The sequence below is a fragment of the Leucoraja erinacea genome, chromosome 46 (assembly GCF_028641065.1).
Source record: "Leucoraja erinacea ecotype New England chromosome 46, Leri_hhj_1, whole genome shotgun sequence".
Taxonomy (NCBI): domain Eukaryota; kingdom Metazoa; phylum Chordata; class Chondrichthyes; order Rajiformes; family Rajidae; genus Leucoraja; species Leucoraja erinaceus.
This window is the reverse complement of record NC_073422.1, coordinates 28,675-40,200: the sequence shown is the minus strand read 5'-3', so window position 1 is coordinate 40,200 and position 11,526 is coordinate 28,675. Positions and strand designations below refer to the sequence as shown.

Sequence of the window (11,526 nt, the reverse complement as noted above, 5' to 3'; positions counted from 1 at the left end):
GCAGGAGCACAGACAGCAGCAGTGGCAGCTGGCACTTCGTGAGGAGCTGGCAACGGCAGGAGCAGCATGGGCACATCGATTCCCGGAGGGGGAAAAACACCTGTGCCCAACTTCGCTCCAGCATGGTGAGAAAGTTCATTTCTTGGCAGCAAAGGACTTTGCAGTTGACTGGCTGCAAACTACTACAAGGGACCAGTATGTGAGTACCAGGATCGGTCCCAGCGGGGTTTTAGTTACAATAATCGCTTCTCGGCTTTTTGGCTAAGATCAAGTGTAGTATCTGTTCTTATCAGTTTAATATCTGATACACCCCTTATCTAGGGACTATATATATTATATAAAAACTATAGTAGCTGTTATCATCAGTTTTAATGTCTTATATGTCCCTTATCTAAGGACCATATAAGTAGGAGTGCCCAGAATTGAGGGCATTAGAGTGGGGTTGACCGGCTGCAACGACCATAAGGGACCAGTACCGTCAGTACGGGGGTGGGTCCCAGGGGTCTAAGATAAAGGAGCAGCCAGGAGTGCTGAGAGCGTTGAAGTCAGGTTAAAGGAATAGATGGAAGCAGCTGTGCCAGATGTCTTCCACACCGGCCATATCCACTTCACGGAAGGAAGGACAAAACTGGAGAAGGAGGACCATGGAACAGCGGGCAGCCAGCAGCAGCCAGCGGCACTTGGATCAACCGTAGTGGGATCAGCTGTGCCCGATGTCGGCCCCGCACCGGCCAGATCCATGTGACCGAGCGGTAGGCTAGACACAAATCAAACAAGGTAGTGGACTCAGAAGGGTCCGACTTTGCATAAAACCGCCGGCAACCAGCGCCCGAGAGGGCTGGAGCGGGAAGAAGCGGTGTATGGAGCCTTGCTCCAACGTGATAAACCCACAGCAGTACCTCTTTGAGGGCTGCACAATGCTTTTAACCCATCAGAGGGGAGCACTGTGGGTCAGTTCTGGGCTGACCTGCAAGAGGGGTCCGCAGAACAAAAGACAAGTGGGCAGCAGTTAAGCCCCACATGGGTACCCCGTGTGGGACCCTAGAGATCTCTAACTCTATAAAAAAGAGTAGGCAGGACCCTGATGGGCCAGAGCCTGGTAATACAGCGTCCCATGATCCTAACACAGCAGGGACTCTGCTGGACATGGTGGCCGATTACTTTAGCCAAGTCAAACATGGGTAGACTTGGATCCAGGATGGCAATAGTATTACTATATGTCTGGCCACAAACGCCAACAAGAAAAATTTACAAACACTGGCCAGACATCTGCCACCTGGCAACGGTGAGGCATTACAGGTGCCCAGTGTAATCCAATGCATTTGGCAGCATATGGACGAACATCAGGAACCAGGACCTCAAGATCCAGAGAACCTTCAAGGGATTGACGGAAGGCATCATAGCACACACCAGCACCCTGGACTAAACGTAGGTAACCAAAGACCATCAAGACGCACTAGATCTGTTTAATAATATGCAATATAACCTGAACTACACGTGGAAGGCGGCCATTCAGCCAGCACTAGGACCCCAAAAATGCTACCATTTGCAAATAAAGAACCGTGTGTGGACTAAGCCAAGACACTGGGGCTCATCAAGGCCAGCGCAAGGGCCTATTTTGGAGCATGATACCAGCCACAGGCAAGGCCATAAAAAATGTGGCTCATACCAGTAGCAGTGTCAGAAATCAATATAACCTGCAGGATCCGTTTTAGGGTATGGCCAGGGCGGCCACCCTGGAAGATGCGGAAGCCTCAACCTCCCACACAACCCCGAACAAGAAATATTAAACCAGAACCTTATTTTCAAAAAACCAAGGAAATAACAAAACCACCGGTAACCATGGAGGTAGGTGGGTGGGGTTTTCTTCTGTTAAAATAGGGACCTACAAGGGTAGGGGAGGTTGCAACACTACAGTTATGTATGGTATATAATCACTACAGATTCATATAATCTCAGCAGTATTCAGGGTTATCTGATAGGGTTTTTCTCATCCCAATAACCACAGTACATCATACACCAGAAGGGCATTTTGTCCTTACATAAACCAAACAATCTAAAACCCACATGGTGCTACAAGAATTGTACACAAAAGATGGGATTGAACATATTTATTAAATATAAGATAGAGTAGGGTTGCAGGATTATCATTGATTTTAACCCTAAACACATTTGTTCTAGATATTCATTTTAAGATGGATGCTCTTATTATTGATATAGACTTGGTGTCAGTTGCGGGTTTCTATATGGCAGGCATTGACTCAATAGAGGAACTTTGGCAATATAGAGCTTACAAAAGGGGCAATCATTAGCCCCATTATTATGTACTAAAATTCGTAAACCAGCTTGGCATTGTTATGTAAATAAGCCATAGGGTGATGTTTTCCCCCGTTCGGCCCCATCAATGGGGTACTAGGGAAAATTCAACCACACTCGGCATCTGGAATTCTCAGAGTACCCGACTGACCTTCTCAATCATGGTATTTCAGTCTTACAGGGGATGGTGTTAGAACCATGTTCCCTATGAACATTGCCAAAAAATTATTGATTTATCCAGTGACTGGAGGAAGTCATCCATGCCATAACACTATGGATTTATTGATTTGTAGAGTCTAACAGACCCACTACACTGTCAGACAGGACGATGAATCTCATCTCATCTGCACTAAGACTGTCAACACGGAAGCAGTACCTTGGACACATCAAGAAATGGGGCATATACTGCTTGGACAACAATCTCGACCAAAAGGCCAAGAACATTCTGGCCGTATTGGAATTTTTACAAGCCTCCATTAGGATAATCGATGGAGCTACAGTGCCTTCAATAGTGCCACAAGTGCACTCTCCAATTACCTATCACAAGGATCGGAACGGCACGCGGTGGGAACGCACCCCTGGTAAGCAAACCAGGTACTCCGAAATCTGGGACATGGGTGTCGTTTTCTCAACATGCTGAGGAGCTTGTAGCTCATAACAGCGTTGTCACCTCAGTAACAGACCAGGAAGATGGTTATGCTCATGGTGTTATTTACCGCACAACAAGTCCAGCCATTAAGCAAACTGAGCCTGGACTCCCTGATCATCTCACCGAGAAACTGGTGTTGTCATACAGGATTTAATAAAAGAAAACAGATCGGGTTCCTCGGGTCTAGGGTTTGATTTTATGGTACACCCATATGGCAAACGACTGTGTATAACAAGACACATCTAACAATACATAGCATATACTCAGAACATTCGAGGTCAGAGTATGGAGTTGTTTATCTCTTACAAGAAACTGCATGATAGGGTCACGATTGAAACTATATCAAGGTGGCTCAAATAGGTCCTAAAAATGGCAGGAATAGACACTGATGTTTCAACTCTCATTCCACCAGGACTGCAGCAACATCCGCAGCAATATTGTACAGGTACCCACAGACCAAATCCTCAGAATGGCAGGAGGGTCATTTTAAAAAAGGGTTTTTCCACAGGTTGTATTATAAACCAGTTAATTTGGAGCCATCATTGTATTAAGAAAACATTTTAGGTTCAACAAAATAATTTGCCCGATAGGTTACAGGGTTATGATTCTCAAATTTAAAAAAATGTTATATTTTTTCGTTATACCACACAACTCTTTGTATAATTGTGTTTTAAAACTACTAATGATGCTCTCTCCCAATACCCAAGGCAGTTGTGAAGCATGGACTCGTTCCACGGCATGAGGTCACAGAGCTTTGAAATCTTCACGAAGTCACTCACGTGACTCCGAAGTAAAATAGTAAGATTAAACGAGAACTTACCAGTTTGAAGTTTGATCTGTATTTTATGAGGAGTTACGATGAGGGATTTCGTGCCCTCCGCTCCCACCCTCTTATGATCATATCAAAAACTGGTATCTCTTTGATAATCTTACTATGTTAGATCATTATAGGTTTCTGTGACCTCACACCGCTGCTTTGAAGAATGACACGCATGCGTGGAAGCGGGGTTCTTCACGAAATCCCTCATCGTAACTCCTCATAAAATACAGATCAAACTTCAAACTGGTAAGTTCTCGTTTAATCTTACTATTTTATGTAACTAATAATATTGCTGTCAGTCTATAAAGCTCTTAGGAACCTTGACATACTGGTGTAAATGCGTGATCACGCACAACCCAATGTCCATGGGATATGCAACTCTAGTTTGGTCTTGTGTCCCTGTCTAATCTGCTTGATTAATCATAAACAAAACATGTTATTATAGCCCGCAGATATGATCATCCTATCCAGCGTCGCAATGACTGGACGCATAGCGCTGTACTCAGTGCCATGGCATAATCACTAGTACGTGAGTATGACCATGGGCAGGGATGTTGCTGATGCCCATCGGTGAAGTGACGTAGTACAATGTTAACAACCCATATCTGTGCGTCCCTAAACCTGGGAGGTTTTAAGCTGACGATCCCTTCATTCTCTGGATATCGGAGGGTGAGGGACAGAGTGGTTTATGTACTCATCAGCCAAATGATTAGGAGGTACTTAAGGCACAGTAATGGAATAGTAACTTAATGTTATAATCCCATAAAACTGAATTTTAATGTGTCAGTCATCCGTGCCGATTAAACGTAAGGAAGAATAAACAATGCTTCCCATCTCCTATGCAGATTGCTGCTATTTGGTGCTATCCCTGCAATCTGTAGTGAGCACTCTTAACACTCATGGTTTGACAACCAAAAGCCGCAGAAACAATCTCTCAGAGTCTGTAAGTCTATGATTGATTATATCATACAGAGGATGGTTTCAACATCACAACTGAACCAGCATCTTTTTATCCGGGATCAACCATGCAAGGTTTATGTTCATTCTTCGCCTCAGCAGGAGCCATAGGTGTATAACCCAGGCAGGGACTATGAAAACCTGGAAGCGGGAATCTTGCTGAATTTTGCAAAACCCGTCTATTGAGGCCAAATGGAGGAAGACATAAATGAACATTCCTTCCTAGTGTAGCGAGAATGCACCCTTCGCCACTGTATGCCTCGTTCACTGGTGATTGAAACTGGATGCAAGCAACTCATAGAAACATAGAAAATAGGTGCAGGAGTAGGCCATTCGGCCCTTCGAGCCTGCACCGCCATTCAATATGATCATGGCTGATCATCCAACTCAGTATCCTGTACCTGCCTTCTCTCCATACCCCCCGATCCCTTTAGCCACAAGGGCCACATCTAACTCCCTCTTAAATATAGCTCAATAGTTAGTGTTCTATCAATCCACATTGTCATTAAATACTTTGTGATCACACATTCATTCTGTGTTGTCATTGGTTTTGTATAATAATACACCAGTGCTAAATGTGGTTGGGTAAAACCATCACCGGATACTTTGATTTGATTGTACCTTTGTGATTAACATATACCACCACCTTGGAATTGTGCATGCCGTATATGCATATCTACACACCATTTAATGCCCAGAATGCACCTGGTGTCCATTGGCAGTTGATACCATGACTGAACACTTGATAACTCATGCTAATCCCATCTCCCTCTGTAACTAGAGATGGTATTAGTAAATTACCCATTTTTGGGCAATAGCATCAGTTTGGAAATGACTGAAGATTTACGGATAAGAGGTTTTAGTGGAGCAAAGCTGTTCATCATAGTGACTTTGATTGTTTCAGCTAAAAATAGTAGAGGTCTAATTTTTTGTCTCAGAGCTGATCCCAGACCAATAAATGGATGATTGTATCCCAACAATCAATAGTTTCAGTTGGTATCAACTTAATTTAAATTTAACTGGACGGGTGAGAACCAATTCCTCAAATATAGCTATGTGGCTGATAAGGCTAATTTAGTAAAATACAGTATGTTCAATATCATCCATATTGGCCATGCTACTTATTTGTTAGCTCTGTGCAGCCGAAGCACCAATAGTAGTGATTTGGTAAATAATCTGGAAACTGGAGTTAGCCCATTGTAATGCTGCTGAGTGAATCATTGCCTCATCCAGTTAAATTTCAAATATCTTCAACCCTGTGAGCGGAAATGATCACATGGAAGTTATTCAGAAAAGTCTATACTGCACATGCGGGTTGAGGCTGTTGACAATGATCGGTCCACATCCCATTCTTGTGAGCCTGCCTTGAAAGGCAACTCCAACCATAATTGTGTGCAGTATAAACTAATCTAGTGTTATCCCAAACCAGTGTAAATATTCAAACCAGTTTAATATTACCAACTTGTATCCGTGATTGGAGACATCATCGGTGAGGTTCCATACCTTATCCGAATGGGAGGACTTATGCAACCCGACCAGGAGCTGCCTCAAACATGTGCGCATGATTTTACATCTGCTCCTGGAGGTAGAGGAGCTCGCGTACGAGGTTGGCGCATCTTCCAACGAAGGCCATTCTGGGCTGTGGCCTAAAAAAGACCTTTGTCCTGGTTGTACGGCCTTCAAGCTTTCACCAGCTTCAGTTCATCGTGGTTTGCTGGTGGGTGCGTAGGGGTGCTGCCGTCGAAGATGTGAGGTCTTGCGTGATGATATAGCCTTCCTGAACCCGACGGCCACTCGTTGAGCTCCTGGTGCTGGTAGTGTTGTTCCTGCACCCCCTGCACACTTGTGGTTTCTTCAGTCTTCAGAGTCAGCCCAGAAGTGACTCCTAATGCACCCCTCTGTCAAGGGAGTTGCATTATGCAGCCCTCAATAAGGTGCTGCTATGGGCGTACAAGGACCCCCTGGTGACTAGGCTCCATATACCGGAGCATGTCACATAGGAGCTTCTGATCCATCAACCGCTCCATGCGGGATATGCGATCACAGTTGCTCCCGCCGGGGTCCATTCCTGTAACATTCCAAAACCCTTCTTCAGACGAATGTAGGGAGGGGGTGGGGGTTTGGGAGAAGAAAGGAGAAAGGAAGAGAAGCTCGAGGGCTGAGAAGGGGAGGGGAGGTGACAACAAGGGCTAACGGAAATTGGAGAAGTCAATGTTTATGCCGCTGGGGTGCAAACTGCCCAAGCGGAATATGAGGCGCTGCTCCTCCAATGTCCGGTGGTCCTCACTCTGGCCATGGAGGAGGCCCAGGACAGAAAGGTCGGATACGGAATGGGAGGGGGAGTTGAAGTGCTGAGCCACAGGAAGATCAGATTGGTTAATGCGGACCGGGCGGAGGTGTTCGGCGAAGCGATCGCCAAGCCTACGCTACGTCACCAATGTAGATCAGCTGACATCTAGAGCAGCGGATGCAATAGATGAGGTTGGAGGATATGCAGGTGAATCTCTATCGCACCTGGAACAACTGCTTGGGTCCTTGAATGGAGTTGAGGGGGGATGATAAGCGACAAATGTAGTATCTCTTGCTGTTGCAAGGGAAAGTGCCCGGGGGGAGGGGGGAGGGGTGGTGTTGTGGGAAGGAAGGGACGAATTGACCAGGGAGTTACGGAGGGAGCGGTCTTTGCGGAAAGCAGACGTGCGGGAGATGGGAAGATGTGGCGAGTGGTGGGGTCACGTTGGAGGTGGCGGAAATGACGGAGGACTATTTGTTGTATGTGACGGCTAGTGGCATGAAAGGTGAGGACTAGGGGGACTCTGCCCTTGTTGCGAGTGGGGGGGATGGGGAGAGAGAGCAATGTTACGGGGTATTGAAGAGACCCTGGCGAGAGCCTCATCTATAGTAGGGGAGGGGAACACCCGTTCCCTGAAGAATGAGGACATTTCCGATGCCCTGGTGTGGAACGCCTCATCCTGGGAGCAGATGCGGCATAGACGGTGACATTGGGAGTAGGAGATGGAGTCCTTACAGGAAGAAGGGTGGGAAGAAGTGTAGTCCAGATAGCCATGGGAGTCAGAGCCACGTGAGCCATGAGGTCGCGCATGGGAGACTGGTGATTAAAATTAGAGCACATGGTATTGGGGGTAGGGTGTTGACATGGATAGAAAATTGGTTGGCAGACCGGAAGCAAAGAGAAGGAGTGAACAGGTCTTTTCAGAATGGCAGGCAGTGGTGAGTGGAGTGCCGCAAAGCTCGGTGTTGGGGCCGCAACTATTTCCCATATATATTAATGATTTGGAAGAGGGAATTAGGAGCAACACTAGCAAGTTTGCAGATGACACAAAGCTGCGTGGCAGTGTGAACTGTGAAGAGGTATGTTAGAGGGAGTTAGATGTGGTCCTTGTGGCTAAAGGGATCAGGGGGTATGGAGAGAAGGCAGGTACAGGATCCTGAGTTGGATGATCAGCCATGATCATATTGAATGGTACAGGCTCGAAGGGCCGAATGGCCTACTCCTGCTCCTATTTTCTATGTTAGGAGGTTGCAGGGTGACCTGGACAGGTTGAGTGAGTGGGCAGATGCGTGGCAGATGCAGTATAATATAGATAAATGTGAGGTTATCCACCTTGGCGGCAAAAACAAGGGGGCAGATTATTATCTCAACGGGGTTAGGTTAGGTAAGGGGGAGATACAACGAGACCTGACTGTCCTTGTACACCGGTCACTGAAAGTTGGCGTGCAGGTACAGCAGGCAGTAAAGAAAGCTAATGGAATGTTGGCCTTCATAACAAGAGGATTTCAGTATAGGAGTAGAGAGGTTCTTCTGCAGTTGTGTAGGGCTCTGAGAAGACCACATCTGGAGTATTGTGTACAGTTTTGGTCTCCTAATTAGAGGAAGGACATCCTTGTGATTGAGGCAGTGCAGCGTAGGTTCACGAAATTGATCCCTGGGATGGCGGGACTGTCATATGAGGAAAGATTCAAAAGACTAGGCTTGTATTCACTGGAGTTTAGAAGGATGAGGGAGGATCTTATAGAAAATATAAAATTATAAAAGGAATGGACAAGCTAGATGTAGGAAAAATGTTCCCAATGTTGGGCGAGTCCAGAACCAGGGGCCACAGTGTTAGAATAAAGGGGAGGCCATTTAAGACTGGGGTGAGAAAAAACCTTTTCACCCAGAGAGTTGTGAATTTGAGGAATTCCCTGCCACAGTTGGGAGCAGAGGCCAAGTCACTGGATGGATTTAAGAGAGTTAGTTAGAGCTCTGGGGGCTAGTGGAGTCAAGGGATATGGGGAGAATGCAGGCACTGGTTATTGATTGGGGACGATCAGCCATGATCACAATGAATGGCTCGAAGGGCCGAATGGCCTCATCCTGCACCTATTTTCTATGTTTCTATCCAAGAACACTAATCCTATTTTCCACTTACATCAACATCAATTGTTTCCTCCACTGGATGGATTGGATCCCAAACACATGGGATGTAAGGGATAATGATGGCCCACACTGTTGCAGGAGTCCCCTAATCATACAGTGAGATGCAGCATTTCTTCTTCTGCTGACTGGCTTTATAGTCATAGAGTGATAGCAGGGTCAGAAATCACTATCAAAACATGGAGGGGAACGCCATTTTGGGGGGCACTGTTTCTTGGAGGCCCCACGCACGCGCACGCACACTGACACACACACGATACTTTGGCCGTGGGCCCTGTGGACAGTAACATCGGGAGCTGACCTGGTTGGTGACTGACTCCGAACTCCAGCAACAGCAACTTCATCCGCCCCGAATCGTGGGACTTGAATTGGTCCGTGTGCGGGGCCTTTCATTGCCCGGCTCGGCTTAAAATTTGCCGGAGGGGGCTTCAATTTTGGGAGCCTATACAGTGACACCCCCACTTTATCGCGGAAAGCGGAGATTTTAATAGAATTTTTCACCGAATTTCAAAATCCTGATTACAAACCATGGGGGCGTGATTGTTCCCCACCTCTCAAAACATGGGAGGGACGTACCCCCCCCCCCCCCCCCATCCCTCTGAGATTACTGCCCATGATACAGTGTGGAAACAGGCCCATCAGCCCAACTTGCCAACACTGACCAACATGTACAAGCCACACTAGTTCCACCCGCCCACATCTGGTCCATATCCCTCCAAATGGAATGGAATAAAATGGAAGACATGTGGGTGGCGCAACTCACATCGCAGTGGCCTCTGCAGTCCGTCTGTTCTTTTGTTATTTTTTGTCCCGTTTTAATGTAGTTTTTTTTTTTTTTTTGATGGGGTATGTGTGTGTGTGTGTGTGTGTGTGTGTGTGTGTGTGTGTGTGTGTATCTGTGTGTGTGTGTGTGTGTGTGTGTGTGTGTGTGTGTGTGGGGGGGGGGGGGGGGTGGGGGGGAAACTTTTTAAATCTTTCCCCTGCGCAGCGAACTCGACCTTTTCCTTGTCGGGTCTCCGTTGTTGTTGGGGCTGCAACGTGGAGCGGCCTCCAGCAGGAACGACCTGGGGCTCCAGTCGCGGAGCTGCGGAGCTACTCACCATCGTAGAGCTGACCGAGTTCGGAGCGGGTGGAGCGGTGGTGGCGCGCTGCTGTGACCCGACCCCCGGAGATTCTGAGGCTCCAACCGCAGGTCGGGCAGACAGTAATATCGGTAGCCCGAGGGTCCCTGCTGGGTGACCGCATTTCGGGACTTCCGCAACGGCGACTTCTCTTGCCCGAGTCGTGGGGTCGAGGAGTACCTGGAGCGGGGGCTTACATCATCGCCCAGCGTGGCTTCAACGGCTGCGGAACTTTGCTAGCGCCCGCCGGGGGCTCCAACAACAAGACCCGGAGCGCGGCCTTGCATCGCCCGGCGCGGCGTTAATGGCCGCGGGACAATTACCATCGCCCGCCGGGGGCTTTGACTCTGACTCTGACATCGGGAGGGGAATGGGGAGTGCAGGGGAGAGATGTTTTTTTGCCTTCCATCACAGCGAGGAGGAGATGAGCTGTGATGGATGTCTGTCTAAGGCGTGTTGTGTCTTGGGTCTTTTTTTCTTGTGTGTATGACTGTAGAAACAACATTTCATTTGAGCCTCTATGAGGTTCAAGTGACAAATAAATTGTATTGTATTGTATTGTAAACCTGTCCTATCCTTCGGAAGTACTATGGATCTTAATTTCCTCACAACAAAACTTAGGTGATATTCGTCTAATGTATTGCGTCAAATCTTTGTCTATGCATTTTAAAATGGTTGCAACTTGTTTAACGTGAGCAGGCTGAAACTTAGTTCATGGGGCATTGACAGGATTTTATTGTAAACTCACTTCGCAGTGCACTAAATCTAGGGCAAGCAGGAAATTAAAAAAAATGGATCGGGTAGATATGAAAGCAAAAATTAAAATATGCTCACAAGAACATGTGAGGCAGTTGCTGAATACATTATGAGCTTTCAAGTCAGTTTGAGAAGTTGGAGCTGGTTAATGGGCAGCTGGTCAGAATTCAGCCTCACTCTGACAATGGAGGAGACCTAGGACAGAGAGTTCTGGTTGGGAATGGGAAGGGGAATTAAAGTGTTTAGCAACTGGGAGCTCAGATAGGTCCAGTCGGACTGAGCGAAGGTGTTCTGTGAAATGATCGCCCAGTCTGTTTGGTCATGCCAATGTATAATAGTCCATATCTTGAACAACGGATACCGTAGATAAGGTTGGAAGAGGTGCAAATGAATCTCCACCTAACGTGAAAGGTCTGTCGGGGTCCCTAGACAAAGTCAAGGGAGGAGGTATAGGGACAGGTGTTGCATCTTC

The 11,526-nt window shown here is 47.0% G+C and overlaps 1 pseudogene; it reads left to right on the top strand.

The window, feature by feature from the left end:
* Positions 1-241: 241 nt before the first annotated feature.
* On the top strand, positions 242-349 carry LOC129715016 (U2 spliceosomal RNA; annotated as a pseudogene).
* The last annotated feature ends 11,177 nt before the right edge of the window (positions 350-11,526 follow it).